At 46.4% G+C, this 22,082-nt stretch overlaps 1 long non-coding RNA gene across 3 annotated transcripts; it reads left to right on the top strand.

Annotated features, from left to right (window-relative positions):
* The first annotated feature begins 375 nt into the window (after positions 1 to 375).
* LOC148184287 (uncharacterized) lies at positions 376 to 17,629 on the top strand. Of its 3 annotated transcripts, XR_015772498.1 has the most exons (7): positions 376 to 469; positions 14,189 to 14,247; positions 14,321 to 14,421; positions 14,564 to 14,713; positions 15,516 to 15,858; positions 16,146 to 16,355; positions 16,465 to 17,629. It is a non-coding gene; the product is annotated as an uncharacterized LOC148184287 (long non-coding RNA). The 3 variants fall into 3 exon arrangements; XR_015772497.1 differs by lacking the exon at positions 14,564 to 14,713; XR_015772499.1 differs by lacking the exons at positions 14,564 to 14,713; positions 16,146 to 16,355.
* Positions 17,630 to 22,082: the final 4,453 nt, after the last annotated feature.

Here is a 22,082-nt window from a genome sequence, read left to right on the forward strand (position 1 = left end):
CTGCTGTATCCAAAATGCTCTGTAGCATGGAGGGGAATTGCACTCTCCGAAGTCAGGCTGTACACCCTGAAGTTCTCCCAGATCCCAACAATGAAGCCTCTACCCAGTGCCCACCCAGGTCCCCTGCAAGGCCTGAGGCACCTCAGCTCTGCTCTGGTGGCAGCGGTGAGGGGGGACATTAGATCCAGCTGCTGACCATGGAAACAGGCAATAAACTACAAACAGGAGAGCCCAGGGAGCCGGGAACTCCAGGTGAGACACAGCTGGAGAGCCTCCAAACCCACCTGTGTTGCAGCCCTGCAGCCTCAGCTGCTAATGCTGATTGACCCCATAACTATTAAAAGGGTTCATTAGCTGATTTGTTCTTCCTGTGAGAGGTGGAGTGTAGCCTGGGCTCCAGCACGGGTTACTTTACCTGAGCTGTGGTGGAAGCAGGACTTCTCCCTGCTTGTGTGCCTTCTTCTGTGTGGTGAGTCCTGTGCGTGATCTGTGGGGAGATGTGCCCCAGTGCAGGGACTATGGCAGTGAGCATTGGTGTCATCTGCCCTTTTGAGGAACCAGAAAGGTGAAAGTAGCCAGTCAGTTACCACAGGTTGTGCCAGGCCTTGGTGTATTTGCCCTGGTGAGTGATTTTTGGGCTGCCCTTGCTGTAGCTGTGTGGGGACTGGGAGCCTTTGGTACCCTCTCTATGTGGGTGCTATTCACCACAGCTCTGCTTGGCTGCTGAGGGAAGTGACCCATTCCTGGGCAGGCTGCACAGCTGCCATGTGGTCCCTTGGCTACACAAGAAAGACAAATAGCTTGGTCCTGCTGAGTTTTGAGAGCTGCTCTCCCTGGGGCACCAGGTCCAACCCTTCTTGCACATCCTCCTGCAGTGGTTAGTGTATCCATAACTCCCTGTCTGGCCTGTTCTACACCCATGTGAAAATGTATGTCTTTAGGGTAAGAGAGGGGAAATAAGCATCAGATAGGTTGTGAAATGGTTCAAGCTAGGCAGGAGAATGATGATGTTCAGAGTAACTTGCTCCTGACAATGAAGCCAGTGCTAAAAATATGTCCTGCTGAGGCAAGAGATGGGATAACCAGCTAACTGCCATTCCTCCCACCCTGATCCAGTATGATGCTGGTCCTGCTGCTGTTAATGTTATTTATCTCACCACCTAAGGGAATGGTGTTTTCTCCATCATTTACCACCTTGATAAAGTTTATTTTCTGCTTCACTAGTGGGCTGTAGCAATAGAAATAATCACCAGAGTCTCTTGTTGGAAAAGCCAGTCAGCACCAAGGACAAGGGAGAGTTTGGTCCAGTTCAGTGGCATAGAAAATTGTGCCTGGGCTTTGCAGTGGCCAAGTGCTATGAGATTGGTCTGAACAGGGCAGCAAGTGTAGCTGAGCCCCTCTACAGCCTGGAATGCTGCAGGAGTTGTGCAAGGATCCCCACAACCTTGTGGGGTGAGTCCCACTTGTTACTGCTGAGGTCACAGAGTGTTTGATGGTCTGGGTAGCTGAGGAAGATGTGGGCTCCTTGGTGCACTCATAAGGTGGTGAGAGAAACTGGTGAGCTTTCTAATGCCTGCCAACCTTAACCAAATAGCTTCAAGCCTTCACAGAGGGCATCAGCTCCAAAGTTAAGGAGGGCTGGAGTGGCATCGCTTTGGATCCAGTCTGAGTCTTGTGGTGACTCAAGTGAATTATTCCAGACTCTCACCAGAGCAAACAGAATGCGAGTACCTCCTAAATCATGACCATTTTATTGCTTACGTTTGTGTGGCTGGGAACTGTGATCTTATCCCAGCCTTGGCTTGGGGTAGGCAGGGGACCCCCACCCCCCCATTGGCATGAGAAACACATCAGATAGGAGTGATTAACAAAATGATTTTTAGCTGGTGCAGACACAGGCTAGCTGAAAGGAATTGAGGAAGAGCTGCTGTCCTTTTCCCAGCAAGGAAGCCAAAGCCTTGATACAGCCCCTGTCCCACAACCTTCAGCCTGGATAAGCAGACCTCCAGTTGGTGGGAGAAATTTTCTTTGTGTCCCAGGTGTTTGGGACCACTTCTGCTGTGTGATCCTGGTTGTGATGGTTGTGTTCTGGGCTGGCTCAGGGGAGCAGCACCCCCCTTGGTCCCCCACCCAACGTGGGGTCTGCCAGTCTTGTCACTGCTGAGTGAGAACTGGAGGCATTTTCCCTAGAAAACATGGATGGGATTGCCACATATTATCTCAAACTGCACAGTTCAGTGAAGTATCTAAGCCTTAATCAGACCCAGCTTGTCCCTAAGTCAAACTGTCCCCATGCTCACTGTCCACGTTCCTAAGGCACAGCTGGTGCCAGAAGTGATGTAAGAAAGCGGTGTTTCCTTGGGGTGTGTTTCAGACCAAAGCCAAGACTGAGGGCTGGGCCAGTTCAGTTCAGAGACGACATCTTTCATGATGACTTTAATGGCACAGGTTAAGTACCCCAGGGCACTTAAAGCATAGAAGCTTTTAAAAATAAACTTTGAGTAGTCTGGTGATGTCATTGCAACCTGTTGCACTTCTTTCTTAATTTTGTTAGTCCCATTGAGAATAATTAGGCCACTGGATGAAATCTAAATTTATTTTTTATGGCTGTGTACACACATCATGAAAGTACCTCACAGGAGACCTCAGCTTTGCACACATCAGCTTCTTATAAAGAATTGCCATTTGTCTGTGTTTTCATGTATCTCCATGTAATTGCCTTCAGCTTGGAGCTCAAGCTGGAGTCAGGAAAGCTGTGGCACCTGGGATTTGTCTCATTAATTCCCTACCTGCCAGAAGAGCCTGGGGTAATGTGTTTGAGCATGTGGGGTCTTGTCTCACAGAAAAACATTATTTTTTTCATGTCTTCTATGTAGCCTGAAGAGTTATGTGTGTGTGGAGCTTGTCCCACTGACCAGGAGAGCCCAGAGGATGCTCTGCAGCCAAGATCAGTTTTTTGGCAGAGTTGGAGGGCAGCCCTGGCAGGTCTGTGCTGCTGTGTGCTGCCCTCTTCTCTGGGAAAGGGGAGGAGAGGCAGACACCATCTCTTTTATCCTCGAGTCATTGAATTCTGGTCACTCAGGAGAGGAAAGTCCTTTTTGCACAGCTTTCCAAGTCTGGTCCAGGGTGTGGAAATGTCCATGCTACCATGGTTCTTCTAGGTGTCTAAGCCACAAATTATAAATGGGTTTGTCTTTAAAACACCTAAGCAGGCATGCAAAGAAACATTTCTGAGGCAGGAGGAGACACAGTGCTGCTTCCTGGCAACTGTCCCATCACTTTTAGTAGTCACATTGGTTTCTGCACTTTAAATGCAAGACCAGCTTCACAAGCCTTGCTAAAGACTTCTTAATGGGCAGGGATAATGATATAAGAGGGTCTCTTTGCCAGCCCTTTTATAATCCATTATATGGTAATTGCAGACCAGTCATCTTCACATCTGTTTCTTGCTCAACTTGAGCATCCTTTTTGAGGACTAAAGTTGAATAATGAGAAAGTAGCTATGGTATAAAAATTTCAATGTGCAAGATTGACCTTCATAATGAGGCACCTCCATGTTTCTCTATTCCATGCAAAACTAGTCAGTGCTTTTACTCTCCACTGTTGTGCTGTTAGTGCTGTTGCTGTGTTCCCATTACAGCAGCATTTGCATTGCCAGGCAGTCCTGGTGTCAGGCTTTGCTAGGAAGCATGGGAACTTTCCATTCCCAGTAAATAGCCTCCTGGGATTAAGGCTGAGCTCTGCCATTACTGGGTCTGTTACTTATGGCTGTAAGTGATTAGAAAATGAAAGTAACATCTTCCCTGAGTGAGAAAAAAAGTAAATCTTAATTTACTGGAAAGCACTGAAGCAAAGGCTCATGCTGAACCCTTGATACCTTGATGCAAAACGCTTGAGGCCATGCTTCAGGGGCAGACAGCCACAGTAAAGTGAGTGCCTGCCAGGCTGCCTGGACTTGCCATCTCCAGAGGCTGCATGGGTGAAATAGCATGGTGCTAATTCAATAATTAAATAATTCAGCAACTGGACTTTTTTGTCCCATCCTGCACTAGGGCACTTGCTGCATGTGTACAGGAGGGTAAATGCCTTTGCTAAAGATGGGATCTACTGCTCATCTGTTCATTGGGTAACTGCCCTGGTAGTGGGTCTATCTACCAAATTGCTAAAAGAAAAGCTGAACAGAAGAAACTCTGCAGGAGCTGATTGCACTGAGTTTAACTGTGACATTATATTGCTTATAAAATTTGCAGAAAAACCGTAATGGGCACACGCTTGTCTAGTGTTAATTTAAGCTACATGTAGCTGCCTAAAATCACCACAAAACTCTTGGATGTAGGCCTCTGCTTATCTCCTTAAATGCACCAATAACAAAATTTGGAGGATTTATGGGGCAAAAAAAGACTTGGCAATCAGTTCCCATTGCTTTTAAGGCTTCTCACATGTCTTTTAGGATTCCAGACTGCAGGTAACCAAAGCTGAGCTTGATGTTTCAAGGTCAAAAGTGGCATGGAGGCTCTGTGAGTGCCAAGGTGAAGGATAAACTATCCTTTTCTCTCTACCAAGCTGGCAGCAATGAAATCTGCTGGCACCTCTCCTGGCAGCTCTGTGCTTCCCACAAAGTGGCTTGATGGCTAGCAGATGAAACTAGAAACATATTTATCCATTTGAAAGAACATCCAGCTTTTGCAGCTGGAGGTCAGGGAATCCTCTGCATTGCTCCTGAAACCAGCTGGGCTGGAAGTCCTGTTACTGAAAGCCAGCCCCAGATCCCAGGGCAGGACAACACTGCGGGGCTGCAGACTCGGTGTCCTCTCAGTCATGCCTTTAATTCTTATTGAAGTAGCACACTTGGTTTAATTCTTGTCCTAGGCTTTGATTAATTGTCCAAGAAGTTTGTCCCTCGGGGTCTGTGCTCTGGCTCTGCCTGTGCTTGCTTTGTGAGAGTCCTGTGTGTCCTTGTGTTCCCCTCTTACAAGAGTGCTGTTTCCTTCTCAGGCAGCTACTGGAAAGCCACTGGTTTCCCTGTGGCCATGGCCCTGGGCTATTAGCTAGCCACGGGCTGCAAGAGTACTGCCCACCAAGAAGCAAACTGGATTAACTCCTGCTTCCAGTACTTCTGCAGGCAAAGGCAGAGCCTACAGAGGCAACTTCAGGGTGTCAGAGTTATGGACGTGGCACAAGTCTCCAACTTCCTGATCTTCTCAAAGGCATCCTCTGTGTCTCATGGAGATAGGATGGGTTACAGCCGACTGGCCATGACTGCCTGTGGCCATCAGATGGCAGATCAGCCAACATAAAATAACAATCTGCCACTGTCACTGTCCCAAAACACTGGCTGAGATGGTGATAGCCTTACAGGTTGGCCATAATGGCAGGAGCAAGGGACATAAGAGCAGAGAAATGCTCATTTCAGGGCTCAGACGTCCTGGTAGGCAATGTGAGGAAGGCTGGCTGTGTGCCTGTACAATGTGGCTAAATAAGGTTGTGTCTATAGGCATGGACTAGGCTGGACAGCTTCTGTGGAAGCTCCAGGGATCCCTGCTTCCTCCAGGGAAGATCCAGAGCCCTGAAGGCTGGGCACTGCAGTGCCCCATCAAAGCTTCCAGGGAGAACTGTGATCCATTTTTCTCCTGATATCAAGGAAAATCAAACCAATATAATTCTGGATTGAACTCAACTGGATCTTGAGTTTTGCATGACCCACACAAGTCTTTTGATCTGATCAATGCTGGTCTTTGGGGGAGAAACATATAAAGAGTTTCTCACAAGCACCGAGCCATTCCAAGCAGAGTGATAGAGGCAGTCCTGTCTGTCCCTGCTAGGCTCTTCCACCTCCCTTGTTCTGTTCCCAAATATCCTTCTGTTTGCATAAACATTTGGCCTTCCTGATCTCTCTCTCAATTTGGCACATATATATTCTCAGTTTGGCATGTATATATTCAACTACATGTGACTAACTTCAGTTTGTATTCTCATTACATAAATGCCCACATGTAACTGTGATGTTTAGGGAAGGATATTATTGGAATAGTATGACTTGAAGGAAGTTTGTGCCTGTAAATCAGACACATTCCTGGAAGCATATTATTTGTGCATTCATTTGTGCACCCTTTCCTCTGCAGGGGATGGGGTCCAGGCCATCTGCCTTCTCCACAGGGATGAAAACTTCTAGGCTGGGCACTGTGTGCAGCCAGAGGCTGGGGCAAGGTGTCTGAGGGTGAGTCAGATGGCAGGGTCTCCTGCTCACAGCCCCAGGAGCAGTCATGGATACAGGAAAGGAGACTTTCACAGGCAGAAATGCCAGAGAAGGTGACTCCTGCCAAATGGAATATACAAGCACCCCTTTGCTCATCAAAGCTTGCCAGAGGACCGGCCCCTGTAAGGATGTGCAGATCAGCATTGTGCTGCAGCTGGGGACCTTGGAGCACATTAGGGACGGCAGTGAATATTCCTGTGTGCATATTGAAGCCTGTCAGGAGCAGAGCTGTCCTCGCAGGCTGGGGGCACTGCTCCTGTCCTGCAGGAGGGGGAGCTGCCCCTCATCCCCAGCCAGATCTGAGTGGCAGGGACCTGCCCCTGGTGCAGGGCTCTGTGCTGTGCCTGCTGTGCAAAGTGACAGCTCGCCTGCCCTGGCTCCTCTGGGCTGCAGGTTTGTCCTGTCTGCCTGCAAACCTCCTCCTCTCCTGGGGAGAGATTGAAGCAACAGCACTGAGAATTCTGTCAGCACTTTGCTGGGCAAGGGCTTTACAAGGAGCTTCAGGATAACGAAGGCAGGAGCAGTCTTAGAGGTGGGAGTATGGATGTGAGCAGGAGACTGATGAGTGGTTGGCTCTTCCCCAGACCTGCCCTGGGCATTTCTAACAGCAGCACCTCCATCTCTGCAGGTGCCACCACCTTTACTGAAACCAGGGGGACCTTCACTGCTTGGACTCCAGGCTGTGGGCAAGGGAACTTGGCATGGGCAACGCTACCAGGAGGGTGGTAGCTCCTCCTTGATGTCCCCTTGCACACACTCAAGCCTTTTGATACCTTTGCTCAGACAGTCCCACTGGGCAGTGGGCTGCAGTAGAGGAGTATGCTCGGTGTCAAATGCTTCTCAGGTCCTAACAAGGTGAACAGGGCCAGGCTTGCCCTGTCCTAGGGTAGGCTGCTGGTCAGAATGTCACTTGTCTCCTTGGGATGTACTTGCATGAATGTTTGGGTTTTTTCAACCAAGCAGTAGCTTGAGGACCTCCCTGCTCTCTGCTATATTCGTACCTTGAATGAATATTTTCAAATTAGTTCTGCAAGCTGACGTTGGCAAAATGGCTTTCATTTTTGCATTCTTCATGGAAAGAAGGGGGTTTGTGTATGGGAAAGGGCAGGCTGCCAAACTACAAGTCTGACTGGGGAACTGTAAAAACACAGCTTAGGTTTGTGGGGTTTAGGTTAAAGGGTAACAGCTGAATGAGCAGGGGTGGTACCAGGTTCTCATGACAGGGAGAGGCAAGCAAGGTTGTGTTGACTTCTGTAGAAAAACTGGCATGTCATGGAACAGCATCAAAGGCTGGAGCTGGAATAAATGTCACCTTTCCTGCCCAAAATAATTTGGACAGGGTAACTGTGTGCCAGAGGACTGGTGGCACCTGAACACTGGTACTGTGTCACCAGCATCAGTTGTGCCAGAGGATGGGATGCTCTTGTGAGAAGGACCATGGCCCTAGAGCTCACCAGCATCTTCTCCCAGGGGGCTGCATTTGTGACTTCCTTGCCCAGCCCACTGCACAGGGCAGGTATGAGTACAGGGAGGTTTTTCCCACTGTTTAGCCTTACAGGAATCCAAATTGCCCTGCTATTGCTGCCTCCTTCTTCTCCACCCACAGCAGTTCTGTTCAATTTCCAGACACTGAATCAGCAGGAAGGTGTACCAGCTGGGATGGCCAGCCCAAAGGTTTAAACATATAAGTCCCCCTTCAGAAACCATGTTATAATAGCAAGCCTGACCCTTGCATCCCCCTGAAGGAGCAGCAGAAGGCACCTCAAGCTGCCCTTTTTCTGGCTGAATGCAGCCCTTCCAGTTTGGTGAGGTGCCCCTTGAGTGCTGCATATCAGCTCTGCTCTCTTAAAAGTCTGCTTTGAAAGCTTGCCAGCTAGAAATCTGAGCTGCTGTTGTGCTCCTGAAGCAGCGTGCAGGACTGATCAGGGTTTATCTCCTCATCAAATACAGCTTTGAACATGAAAGGGAAGAGGGGCATGATATTAAGTGCTGCAGCTCTTGTGGCTGATTGGAAGAGCCTTTCATAGCTGGGCACAGGTTTAGTGACTCCCCACTGGCCACTTGTATTTTTCTGTGCAGATAATTACAGGGCTAATACAAGTTATTAAAGAGATGGTGTTATTTCTGTCATAGCCATCAAAGCTGAGGTGTTGGTATTAACTAATACTCAACCTATTATGGCTTTCCTAGGGATCCTTAATGATTATGCTTTCAAAGGGGCAATATCTGCAGCCAGGAAGGTGCCTCTTAATTGGGAGCAGTAACTGCAAGAAGCAGAAGCCATGTGGCTATAAAGTGGGTGTTACCCTCTGCAAAGCAGAGCTATCAGGATCTGCATGCACCACATGTCCCTAGGAGAGGAAGGGAAGGCTGACATAAAAGTGGTACTTCATTAAAAATGAGATTGGAGTAGCCATGTTGTGTCTTAGGAGGCTGAATGAATATGAGCCCATTGTGGGACAGCTCCTGAAAGTTTTGGGATTTTTAGGTAGGACTTTGGGAAGGAAATTGTATATTCTCCTCTGAGGTGTCTCTCAGCTGCATGTTAAGCCCTTTGTGTTTGAAATAGCCTATGCCTTGGCCAGTTGTGCCTGTAGTGCAGTAGCCCACATAACCTTTTTCTCTCCCTGGCTGCTGTGCCAAGCCCTTTCCCTGCACCAGCAGGGTGAAGTTCCCAAGGCATCCTGCTCTTTGGAGAAGGTAGGCTCATCCTGTGCCCCCTGGCTTTGGAGCATGTCCCTCACAGCAGGTGACTGCAGTTTGGCTGTGGTAACCAAGCACTGAATTTTCCTCATGGCGCTCCAAAGTGTTTCCCAGGGCTCAGAAGCCCCAGTGGGCACCAGACAGGGCAGCACTCCCAGCAGTGCCCAGGGGACAGTGGCTGTGTGCACCCTGCAGAGCAGATCCACAGCTCTGCTTGCTGGGCAGGGTGATGCTGTGTGGGAAGGCAGTAAGACACTAAGTCTATTTGTGATACAGATTCTGTACAAGCCATGCTGCGACTGGAGATCTGTTGTACCCTTTATCCTTTGGTCTGGCTATATCAATGTCAGCTCACACAAGGAAGCTTTCAGCTCCCACAGGATGCAGGGGAATGAGATGGACAGGGCTGGAGGTGTCAGACACACAGCAGTTGCTGCTGGAAGGAAGCATAAAGGCCCCACTAGTGCTGAGAAAATTCATGGCAGCCCTCTGCTGCTGGCAGCTCCTCCCCAGCAGGATGATGCCAAGAGGGAAGATGATAATATTTACCAGGTGGAGCCAGTGACATCAGTTATCAGCTTCTGTTGCATGACATTCCCAACTGGTGGTGGGACTGATAAGGCCAAGCTCAGCCATGCAGAAACCTGTCCTTACCATTGCTTGCTCCTAGTCTGTACACCTGTACTGTGCTAGAGGACAAAATCACCTCGAGACTCCTAACTAAATTATGTGAAGGGTACCAACTTGGATGTAACCCTAAATACGTGTCCCTCGATTTGAATGGAAGAGAGATAATCAAAAAGCCTGGGTGCCTTGGAGGTAAGAGGGTTTCTGGGTATAATTTAATGTAATTCATTGTCATGAAAAACAGCAAATCTATCTGACCCTTGAAAGCATTTTTTATTTTCCAGTGTGAATCTAAAGAGCTAGAGAAAACACCCAAATGGAGCAAGGCAGCTGGAACCTTGGAGGGTCATGTTCGTTTTCATTCTGGCATTTAGTCCAGTGTGATGGTTGTCTCAAAAATTACTTTCAACGTTGCATAATTATGTGCATAATTATGTGCCCTTGTCTGCCTTGTGTCCACTATCTCTTGTTCTCCTACAGACCCTGGGTAGCAGAAGAAATGGAGTGCTTGGCCTTGCTCAGCTGGCTATGTCCAGATCAGCTTCTCAGGTGTTGGCATAGCCAGTAATCTGCTGGAGACACAGTTCAGATGCTGGCTCTGGGTTCAAAATTGGTTATATGGCACAACAAGCACACAGGTTACTGGGTAACTACAGATAAGACAAAGAAATGTTGTTCCTCTGAAGTGGTAATAAATATTTCCTGTGCATACTGACTGCCTCTGCACTTCAACTCAGTAATGGTGATATGTTGGTAATAATGTTGATCCTCAGTCATGCAATACATCCTCTGGGAATATTTGGTTGTTTGTGTGGTTGAACTTTTGGATGAAGTCCCATCTCCTCAATTTCTTTCGCTGCCTCAAAATATTTTACAGCTAATGAAAGTCAAATAGCCTTTCCTCTTGTTCTGAGACAAGACCTTCCATATGGGATCTAGCCTGGTGAAGCACTGGGAGATCTGTCTGGATAAATGTTAACCCACCCTTAAACTAATTCCTTGTCCCCCTTGGGTAAATCTGCAGGCATGTCTTCCCAGCCCCTCTGCCAGCAGAGCTGGACCAGACCACAGTTTGTTTCTGATGGAAGCAATGCTGGCTGTGGCTACAGCTCACCTTCATGGCCATCCATAAGGACTCTGGAGCAAGTGACCTTGTTGATGGTGTAAAAACTCATTCTCTCCTTCCTGACTCCCTTAAAATAACAACTCTCCTTAATGGGCCTGGCTTCCTTAAAAATCAAGTTGTTGATTTGTGTTTGTTGAAGGTACCATGTGTTAACTTGTCTTTTGTGCTGAGTGTTTCAGGCTGTGGCAGTGTCACAGTGTTAGTGGAAGGGGGGAAGATTGATACTGCTAATTAGCCTGGCTTGTATCCCAGGGACATGAAGTGCCACAGGCTCATTGAGGGTCCAGCAGAGTATGTCATAAAGGTAATAAAAGGAGAAGCTGCACTTAAACCTCTGCACTAAGAACTGTTCAGGGGAGCAATTCAATAAAATCCTGCCAGAAACATCTGTGACGCACAAGACTGTAAATTGTAAAGTTTCCAGGTCACTGATTCTTTGCAGGACATATTTTGTCAATTAGACATCACCTCTGTATGGGGGAGCTGTGACTGTTGTAAGTGATTGAAACCTGTAGCCACCAGGCCCATCTCAGTATAGCTTTTTCCTGAAGTCCAGCATAGGTCTGAGGGTACAGGGAAGGTAGAGAGGATGTTGCAAACAATAGAATCAGCCTTTTTCTTGAGACAGTGTTAACACCCCCCCCACAAACTAGTCCTTAATCCATACCAAAGTGTCTGCTTCTCACTGTGCGTGGGCTGTCTGGTACTACTTCCCACTCCTAATGCCATCATCTCTTACTGCCTGTTGCACCAAGCAATACAGCCTGTGCACAGCAAGCAGCCCACCAAGCTCAGGATGAGTCCTGCTGCCATTTACCTTGTTCCAAGCTGGAGCATGCTTCCACCCCTGCTGGGAGAAAACAGAGGTGGAAAACTGTCTTGGTTTCTTCTAGGATTTGCCTAGAGTTAATTTGCTTCCTCATACAGTTCTGTGTTTTGGATTTAGGATGAGAATAGCATTGATAACACAATGATGCTGTGGATGTTGCTAAGTAGTGCTTACCCTGAGTCAAGAACTTTTCAGTGTATCGTGTTCTCCCAGTGAAGAGGGGCACCAGAAGCTGGGAGGGAGTGTGGCCAGGGCAGCTGACCTGAACTGGCCAAAGGGATGTTCCATACCATGGGATACTGAGCCCAGCATATAAACTGGGGGGAGCTGCTGAGGGACGGAATGAGCATTGGTCAGTGGTGGTAAGCAATTGCATTGTGCATCACTTGTCTGTCTTGGCATTTATTTCCCCCTCTCTCTTTTTGCTGTCTCCACTTTCATTACAGTTATTACAGAGCTACAGATTTTTCCTTTGTTTTTCCCCAATTCCCTCCCTCACCCCATCAGTGGTGGGGGGTGGAGGTGGTGTTGAGTGGCTGTGTGCTGCTTAATTGCCTACTTTGCTTAAACCATGACCCAGTGTTAAACCTAGGGATGCTTGAGGATGTGGAGACCTTTTCTTTGGTTTGCTGTTCTCTGTTGCTGTTGAGAACCTGCAGTTGGGATTAAAAACAAAATCAGTGAATGAAAAATCACACACTTCCCATGCCTGGAGGAAAAGCTCATGGAAGGGCAGTCCGTGTGGGGCACTGATCTTTCAGAAGTGCGAGGCATTGAGTGCTGCAGTAAAGATGACAGCTAAAATGCCTTGAGACAAATCTTAGGCCATCACCATCCCCTGCAGACCTGGCTGTAGCCCTGCACAGGAAGGAGCAGTCAGACCAAGACTGTTCTGATAAAAAAATGTGGCACACTCACCATGGGAAGTCTTGCCCAAATTCTTCCAAAATGTAGCTTTTCCCCAGCCCATGGCTAAGAAGTTTAAGTGTTTCGGTATTGAGAATCCCCTCTTTCTTGTCCACTTTGCAGCTGCAGTTTGAAGACTTTGCTGTGAAACTCAGCCTGGGCTGCATTTATGATGCAGTTACTATTTATTGTGAGGAAAAAGAAAACCAGCTGTGTGAGCACTAATTGTTTCAGACTTAAATTAGAAACCCTGTGGGAACAGGCATGTTTTATCCAAAATATGCTGTCTGGTAACATGGTACTCTGTACCCGTGGAAGGATTGCTGCAGCAGTCTTGAGGCTTTGTCCTTTTGCCTGTCATGGTGGCAAGTTGTGCCATTGGCACATGAGATCCCCACATCCTGATCCAGGGTCTTGCTTTCCCATAAATAGCCTGCTGCCATTGCAGGGCTGGATATGGGACCAGGGCTCATGTTCTGTTGCAGAGCCAATGGAGTGCACAAGTGTGTGCTGCTGGATCTGGCTTTGGCTCTGCTTTGTTGTCTCTCAGGAGCAAAGGCATGACCTGAGGCATCTCTTTCCCACACTTTTAGAAGGAAATATTTTCTAACTTCTCAGTTTTAGCAATATGAAAATCTTCAGTGAAAGAAATGTTCTTAATTTTCTTTTTTTTTTTTTCATTTCTGTATTTCCAGATGTTCTTCCTACTTGGATGAAAAGAAAGCATGTTGTAATAGCCTGTCTTTTTTCAAAAACAGCTTCCAGGCACCACACTCACTTTTACAGAGCTTGGTATTTATTCTTGAAGAGAAAAGCAATCTTGTGCTCAGAAGTGAAGATATTTGAATTGAATTCTGGTTATGTCTTTACAGCCCTCTCTGTCAACCAAAAATCAGAGTAGAGTGATCAGGGACTGGTGCTCTTTCCTTTTTACCAAATAACCTGGCTAAGAGGCTTGAGCTGTCCTTGGTTTGACATTGACAAGTGATCTTCGGCAAAGGGTTCTATTTTTTCCCTTTTTCTATTTTTCATTTGGTCTGTGTGAATCTGCTTTGTGGTGGTAATTTAGCTGCATGTTTTTACCAAGTGCTGCACGGCTATTAGCACTGCAATTGCAAAAAGAAATCTGCTTTCCATTGGAAAGGACAATTTAAGTGGGGGTAAAAAGACTGACAGTTTTGGATCTGGACTTTTTCATGGGAGAGTTTTCAGTATCCTGGAATATTTCCCTTGATACTTTTCAGCACAGCTTTGCCAACAGAAATTCAGATTCCTACAGGAAAGCTCCTCTGGAATAAAGTGCAATCTTCCTACCCAGTTGCAATTACAAGACTTTCAGATGTTATGTAAACTGAATGCTCTCAATAGGAAGAGAAGTCTAGCAGCTGCTCTCTAGGTCCTTAACCTGGACATGTAGACTGTTCTAGAGAGACTTTGCTTGTGATGGTGGCAAACTCAATTCTCAAGTGTGGTTTGTTGGTTTGGGGTTCTGTTTTGTACAATGAGGGGCATTTACACTGTGTTGAAGTTTATTTCTAATTCCTCTATAAGAAAATTAGGATTGGTTTTACGTACATGTGGCATAACTATGGTAGATGAATTCTGTCTGCTCTTGCTTTCTAATCAGAAAGTCAGTAAGTCTCAATGGTCTGGGATTTTTTAGAAACCTAAATTAGCTAAAGCCACAGGTGCCTACAGGATGACATTTCTCATAAATATTGCTTCTTGTTCATTCCTGCAGGTAATCTCTGTGGATTCTCAGCTCCCAGACCAGTGCTGAATTCTGGGAATACCATGCAGGTACATTTTCAAAGTGGTGGGGAGAACAGCTTCAGAGAGTTCAGAGCCTGGCTCACTTTGGTTCTTTTGTTAGTAAAGAGCTGCTTGCTGTGTCTGACGATTTCCACATCATCTGCAGCTATTCTTCGATACCTGAGCTTATTTTCCTGGCTGATCTTGCTGCCTTATGTCAAGGTAACTTTCCTAAATAAGGGAGGTGAATCAAGTGCTTTCTTTCTTGTTTTCACTGAGAAATGAGATGACTAACATCAGCTACCTGAAACAAGTAGTCTTGTTAATTCTGTCTGTCTGATATTTCCTTTGAAAACCTCACTAGAGAGGAGAGCCTTGATCCGGGGGACCAGTTTGCTATTGTTGCTTCCTACTTTCATGAGTGTATGCCAGCTGCTGCTTGAGGAGATGAGTAACTTTTGCCTTCCAGAGTGGGGACTTCGTTTGTGGGGACAAGCCAGAGCTATTGACCCAAGTAAGAGCTAACTTATTTCTTTCCTCTTACAGAGGAGGCAGGATGAGAAGGTTCAGGATTAACTGCACCAATGTTGCATCTGCAGGATGTCCCCTTAGTAAAGAAATTAAGTTTGGCTCAGTTGTTTTGGTCTGAGGCTCTTTGCTGTAACTTTTAAGAGGATTATGGGGTGAGGCAGATGCTTTATGATCTCAAGTCCCCTTTTGTGCACTTGTGTGGATGAAACGTGATTCATAGGTGCTCCATCACTTATATCCATACTTGCGGTACATTCTCTCCAATCTGTCTGCCTGCACTTCCTACTGGGAGCAGGGACACAGGGTGGAGTGTGGGGGAGATCCTCTTTCCGTGCCTGAGCCTCACTAGCTCCCTGAAGGAGCTCCTCCTTAGGATTCAAGTTTTCATTTACTAGCCCCACTACTTCCAGACAGAGCTGACAAATTTTCTCTCTCCTACATCTTTGCCTTGCTGCATCCACGGTGTGAGGTTATCTAGGAAAACAAGAAATTTGCCTGTGAAAGCACAGAGTTTTCTGGCTTTCTTGCAGACACCGGTGTTTTCTCCCCAGTTACTCCCCAGTGAGTGTTCAAGCATGTTAGTGGGACTGAGAAGGCTGTCCTCACTGCTGCCCTGAAGCTGCTTGGAGATTGCCAATGTGACAGGGCTATCACCAGTCTGCCCACGTGTGTGTGGCTGGGAGTTTGACCAGCACGGTCCCAGGCCCCCTCTGCCCCTCTCCCCTGCTCCTCCAGGCTGAGGGCACCTCTATAAATTATATTTCACACCTTTTTGTCCTCTGCAGAACCTTTCTTCTGCCCCTTCTTCATGAACACTGATTTTTGAGACGGGAACAGTTTGGTCCTCCTTGCAGGAGATCCATTAAAGTAAATTGGACTACTTGCTATCAGAGCCAGAACTGATGCAACACAGTTGTCAGTGAGAAACTCTTGCTCAGCAGTCCTGGGAATAAGTGACTAATTAGAGGAGAGCCAGAAGGGATGTGTGACTGCTGAATTGGGAAGCTCTATGGCTGACTGCAAGTAACTCCAATATGTTTGATATTATCATGAGGGTCCAATAAACCCTTGCACTGGACTGTGACAGCAGGAGACCGTTGTAGAGCTCTAAAAGAGTCAACAGAACAGGTAAAGCCCAAGCAATACAATTAAAAGTGCTGACTTTGGTGTATTTGATGCTGTAATATTTCTCAAAACAGATCTATACATACAGATAAAAGTGTTGGCAGCAAGGCAAAATGACTGATAAGTAACACAGGCTGAAGAATGAGAAATGAAATCCAGTACCTCTGGTTTCATTCAGCTAACTTGCAGTGTAAGGATGTGTGTTTTATACCTGGTTCTTACTACTGGCAGTAAAAAGTCTTAAAATCTAATAGACATAACTGTGTATCCTCAACATCTTACTCCCTTAGTGCCAAGCAATATATCTGTCTATAAAAACCTTGCTGACTCTTTCTTCCTAATGGGGAAGAGGAAGAAATACTTGTGGGAAAGAAGCTCAAATGACTCACACAAGGCTTCTGCAAAACCTTAGTGGCTCGTGTTTGCATGCTGAAACATTCACTTTAGTCTCAGGAGGTCCACATAATCTGTCCCAGTAGTCTTCTCAACTGAGTGAGGAGGTAGGGAATTTGTTTTTCAAAGTCCTTGCACCTTTTTTTAATTTCTTTTCATGACGTCTCTGGAGGTTGATTATAATTTGTGGGATTGTTTTCCCCTCTTCCTTTACAGGTATCCATTCAGGCTGCACTTAAAAGGCAGCTTGTTCCTCTCTGCCTTGGTCACAGATGAGACAGGTGAAGACCACTGTGGTGCATCCCCACTTTGGTATGCTGAGCTATGACTTCAACATTTCCCTTGATGCTGCTGAAACTACATTTCTCTCAGAAGTATTTTCTTCTGCACAGACCCAATCTCAAATTTCTTTCCAAACCAGATGGGAGCCAAGCTAGGTACTTGCAGTAGACATGAGCACCTGTACTTGAGAATGAAGTCTGTGAGATGAATTAGTACTTCAGTAACCCTGGAGGGATCACTGCCAGGATCCTTTGTGCTTGGCTTTGTTTCTGTGGGAGACCAAGACTCCTGTCAGGGGAAGAAATATTAGAGGTGAGCGCTCTCTGAAGTGTCTGCATATGGATGTCTGCAGATCACTTAGGGAAAGGGACTGGAAAGGAGCTGCACTTCCCAAGGCTCATCTATGATCCCAATGAAACACTTCCCATTGTCACTTGCTTGTAACTCTTTTTCACAGCACTCTTTTGTCAAGGTAAACTATGACTTGTACTGTTTTTATAAAGTTCTTGTAGCACTGTTGAAAAGCTAACCTCCCCAAGATCACAAGGGAAGTGGATAAGAACAGCTGAGTAAATAAAAGGCAAAGTAATTCTGACTGAGGCATTGTCAAGCTAAAATATGAGTTCTGCTCAATACCACAGTCTTATGGTGGACAAATAAATTATGTGTAACACTGAAGAGCACACTTTAATCGTATTTTGTTTCAGCCTGTGCTCAGTCTTCATTCAGTGGTAACCAAGCCTTTAAATCAGTCTCTTGCAGTTGCAGGCTGCTGCTGAATTGCACCAGAAGCTCTATTTGCAGTTCCTGCAGGAGGGCTTTTCCAACAGTTCTCTTCTTACCTGCAGCAGTGCAGATGCCAAATGAGATCACTGAGTCTGCTCTCTTGGTTCCTAGGATGGTTCTGGCAGCCCTTTGGTTTGCAATGTGAGAAATGGACCATTTGCACTTTACAGCATTGTCAGCTGGCAGTGCCAGCCCAAAGAAACAAGGGGTCTGCTCAAGGGTGTGAGGATTTTCCTGTACTGGATGGGACTGCTGAAGAAAGGCGAGTTGTCTTTGTCTGAGAAGAGTCTTGAATATAATGTCTGTGTATAAAGTATCCCAAGTGCATTGGGATTTTGTCTGGTAGGCTTTTTAAGGCAACTTAAGACAAAGGAAAAGAAATCTGTGTGATTTCCTCCAGCAAGTCTCTACTTCCTCCTTTTCCTCATAACTTACTCCTAAACAAAGCTTACTTGAAATTAGAATGGGAATTTCAGAAGCATAAGACTTGTGTTTTACACTTCTGACTCTGAAATTGAGTATAAGGTTTGGACAGATACTTTTCTCAGTAAAAAGCAGCTGCTTGTGAAAATGCCTACCAGCCCCACACTTTGATGGGCAGGAGAGTTTGGGAAAGTGCTCTAAACTGAACTTGTGCATTTATGTATCTAGATATAATTAGCATCACATTCAGAAGTCTGCAGGATAAATTTTGCCAGAGAAAGAGTAGCATTTGCTAGTGAATAAGCACTGATTGCATGAAAGTGATGGCATCTTACAAAAAGAAGAGGCCCCTGTTCTTAAACTGGAGGGCTCTCATACAGAGAACTGGAGGGAAAAAACCTGTTTGAAGCACTCCAAATGAACCCAGCATTGTGATACTGCTTCCCTGCACCAGCTCTTTCTCTCTCCCCCAAAAGTTTCTTTCTTTCTGAGCCTACTCAGGTCAAGGTGAATTTGACTTTATAGTTTCATTGGCAAATAGAGAAATCCATCACTTCATCTTGTGTAATCTGATGAGATTTGAGAGATTTCAGAAGTGTTCTAGACATTGCTTATATCTCTTTTTGTACATGTTAAATAAATTTATTAGTCATTCTAGAGAAATGTTTCCCTTTGGCTCAAAGCTGTTGCACTAAGGAACTGCTGATGCAAAACCTTTGTATTCCAGAGGTTTATCCCTCTTCCTTCCCTGCATGTGCACACATACAGCCAGCTATGTTAGTGAGTAGGTTTGATTTGTCCCTCGTCATTTCTTAAGAGGGAAAACCTAATTCTGGACAGAATGTGTTTCTGCCCATCCTATATTTTATCCTATTGCTGCCAGCCGAAAATGAAGAAGACTTCTGCTGATAGAAATAAATTTCATCTTTTTTCCCCCTCCATGCTGAATAAAATATGATACAGTTAAGAGCAGAAAATTAAAGTATATTTTAAAGAAAAGAGCATGCTGCGGATCCACTCTCAGGTCAGATGAGCACTTCAACTCCCCTGCTTTGTGCTGCAGTTGCCTGTCTTTCTTCCTTGTGGCATCTTCCTTACTCCCAAAGGGACCTAAGAGAAATGTTAACAGATGCCAACTAAGGGAGAATGTTCTCCTAAGCTAAAACCAGTCACCAAAACACGTCCTCATTTGCATGGTAGCCAAGCCATCCCCACAGATAAGCTGGGAGCTGGCTGGACATCCCCTTGGATCTGACACAAGTGGCTGCTGACCACTGACTCTGAAGGCACTAATGGCTCTCTAGCCAGGCACTCCTGCAGGGAGTTGCTCAGTTCTGTAGTGTAAATCTCTCTCAGAGGCAGAGGCTGTGGCATGCACACAGCTCTCAGATAGGCCTTCATACAAAAGATTCAAAGCCCTGAGGGTTCTTTGAGTGAGATACTGACTCAAAGTTTCAGTGTACAGGTAGCTGGCTCCTTTATCTGACCTCTATATTATTGTCTTCCTATTGGGAGAAGTAGAGGAGCAGGGATCTGTTACCACTGATGCTGCAGATTTCCTGTGCACTTGGATATGTCGCCTAATCTGCTCTCTCTCTCCCCCCCTTACCATCCTCGAAATAAGGTATTTGCTTTTTTATCTTCCATATTTTGGACCGAAACTCTTATAAATGTACTTTGCTTGAACTGAGCTGTGGTTTTGGGTGAGACACTGTCAGCTTGCTGCTGCTTCTGCCCTGCCTCACTAATGTGCCTCCTCCTGCCTATTAAGCATCTAAATGTTTCTCTGCATCCAATACTGTGTAGGAAGAAGGATGATGAAAAGGCTGAACTGCCCCTGAGTTGCTGGCTGACACGAGCTTTAGCAACAAATTGGAGACTGCAGTTGCTCACGATTTAAAAAGCAATCTGTTCAGGAAGGACGTGCTACTGGTGCTGCTCACAGCCTTGTGCAGTAGCCAGCTGGTTAGCAGGCAGCATGTGCTTTCCTTCTCTTCCCACTGGCATCCATGCTGGTGCTCCACATCACACCACTGAGATAAAAATAGGCCCCCCAAAGTAGTAAACAACTGGAGGTGGGGACAATTTCTCTCCACAGGGAAGTGCAGCACAGCCAACAACTGCGGGGACATCATTAGCAGCTCGGGGGCTGGTTAGCAGAGGCTGGAACCATGCACAAGCCTCTTGCTCACCCCAAAGCAGGCTTCTCTCAGCTGAGCTGCTCATCTCTGGATGAGCTCAAAACCAAGGCAAGCTCAGTAATGCAAAAACAACTGTTAAAATGAACCTAGAGACGAGCCCTTGTGGCTCAGCCTGTGGGGCTTTATCACCTTCCAGACTGCAGCACCCACGCTGCACTGGTGTTCCCTGCTGTCCCCTGATGCCAGCACAGGGACCACATCCTGCAGAAGCGCTGGGTGTGTGCAGGAGCCCTGGTGTAAAACTGTGATTGACTCACTGCTTTTGACCTAGAATGTGGTGGAAGAGCTTTGGATTTTTTTGAAGCCTAATCTAGGTGAGGAAGGGCACCTTCCCTGTAACTTGGCTTGGCTGAGCTTTCTTTCCCTGAGGGCTTTAGGCACCTTTAGATACCCTTTCCCATGTGCTCCCTCCCTCTCAGAGGTGCTGCTGTGCAGAGCTGTTCACACCACAGCACCTTTCTCAGGAGACAAATGTTCATCTCCCTTCTGGACTGGAAGGATTTGTACCCAGCAGGAGGGCTCAGCCCTTCCCTCCCTGCACTCTGGGTGTCCTGTGCAGGTACACAGAGACACACCATGGTGTCAGCATGCCATCTGAGCAGAGGGCTCATAAAACCTGGCTGTGGGAGGGAGCACACTTACACAGAATTAAAGCTGCTCTGCAGAGGGGATGACTTAAAAAATTGCTGCCTTGGGAGGCAAACAACCCTATTATGCTTGGTACTAAAGGGACACACAGTTCTCATTAGTGATCTTGTTTTCTCTCCTCCTGCTCTGTTATAACTACTCAGATGCTTCCAAATATTTCCCTGTTGATTTGGTCTCTGTCTTGGTTCGAAATTCAGGTGTCTGCGAAGGAAGGTGGAAACCTCCCTTGAAATGAAAAAAGAGTTATCTACCCCCCCCAAATTATTACAATATTGAAATCAAGGTACTCTCGGGCAAAGATATAGGGAGAGGAATAACAGTTCTTTATTAAGAATTAAAATAAAAATGCATAGTACAAAAAAATCCCCAAAACAAACCTACAACAAAAAAATAACCCACTGACAGAGTCAGAATACAGCCTGACACCCTGTTGGTCAGAGTGTTGGTAGCAGTCCCATTAAATGGTGGCTGCAGTCCTCCTGCAGTGACAGACGTGGTTCTGTTGAAGCAATGATCCTGTAGGAGGGTGCAGTTTTCCTCTGAAGCTCTGGTGGTGTAGATGGGTCCAGTCTCTCTGCTGAGAATCCAGTGGAGAAAGGCTGCCTGTGGTGTTCTGAGTCTCAGATTATATCCAGGTAGGAATGCTCGGCTCCTCCCCCAGGGTGGAGCATCTCCCAATGGGATGATGTAATTTTATCAGTCATGCAGAGAGACTCCATGGCCCATTAACAGCAGATATCCCCCTGGAGGGAGGATGGGTCATGGAAGAGACAAAGAACACTGCCACACCTGCTTTTAACAGCTGGTAATAGAACACATACTCCTGGTCACATCTTGCATTGCAACCCAAGGCAGTCTCTTATTTAACGAGTGCTGAGCCTGAATGCAGTGTGTACATGGAGCTGTAGGCTAGACCTGCTCCCCTGTGTTTCTGGGGAATCTGGGACTTCATAGACAAGAGTATAATATTTCCTAACTCTTCTCAAGACCTGGTCACAAGGTCAATTAAAAAAAAATTACATTTCTTCCTCAGTAGTGAGTGAGTATGAAGGGATGGTAGGTCTTTTAGCCTGGGTGACTGGCCTAGTATCTGTTTACCTCTTTTCCATCCATTTATTTGAAGCATATCTCAGAGCAAATTTGCAAGTGAATCTGCTTTCCTCTAAGGCCCAGCAACTCACCCCTTTGTGCTTCTAGCCCGTGTCTCTGCCTGGGTCTCCAAGGTTAAGGCAACAGGGTTGCTGTGTGATCACATACACTTCGAGAGCTCCTGCAGGCTTGTGCCAGCTTGAATGCTGAGCCCTAGGAAATGATCCAACTGATCAGAATGGGTTTTAAATATTTATATATATAGAGATGACATACGTAGGTTAAGCTTTTTATAATTTTGGCTTTCCAGTAAACTGTGCTCTTGCTAGTGATATCAGGACCTTTAGGCTTCCACCAAGTTCAGTAATACTGGGACAGGGTAAATATTGGAAACCCATTTCTCAC

The sequence above is a fragment of the Pseudopodoces humilis genome, chromosome 5, assembly GCF_049639895.1.
Source record: "Pseudopodoces humilis isolate 2021_Gansu_Grassland_sample_001 chromosome 5, ASM4963989v1, whole genome shotgun sequence".
NCBI lineage: Eukaryota > Metazoa > Chordata > Aves > Passeriformes > Paridae > Pseudopodoces > Pseudopodoces humilis.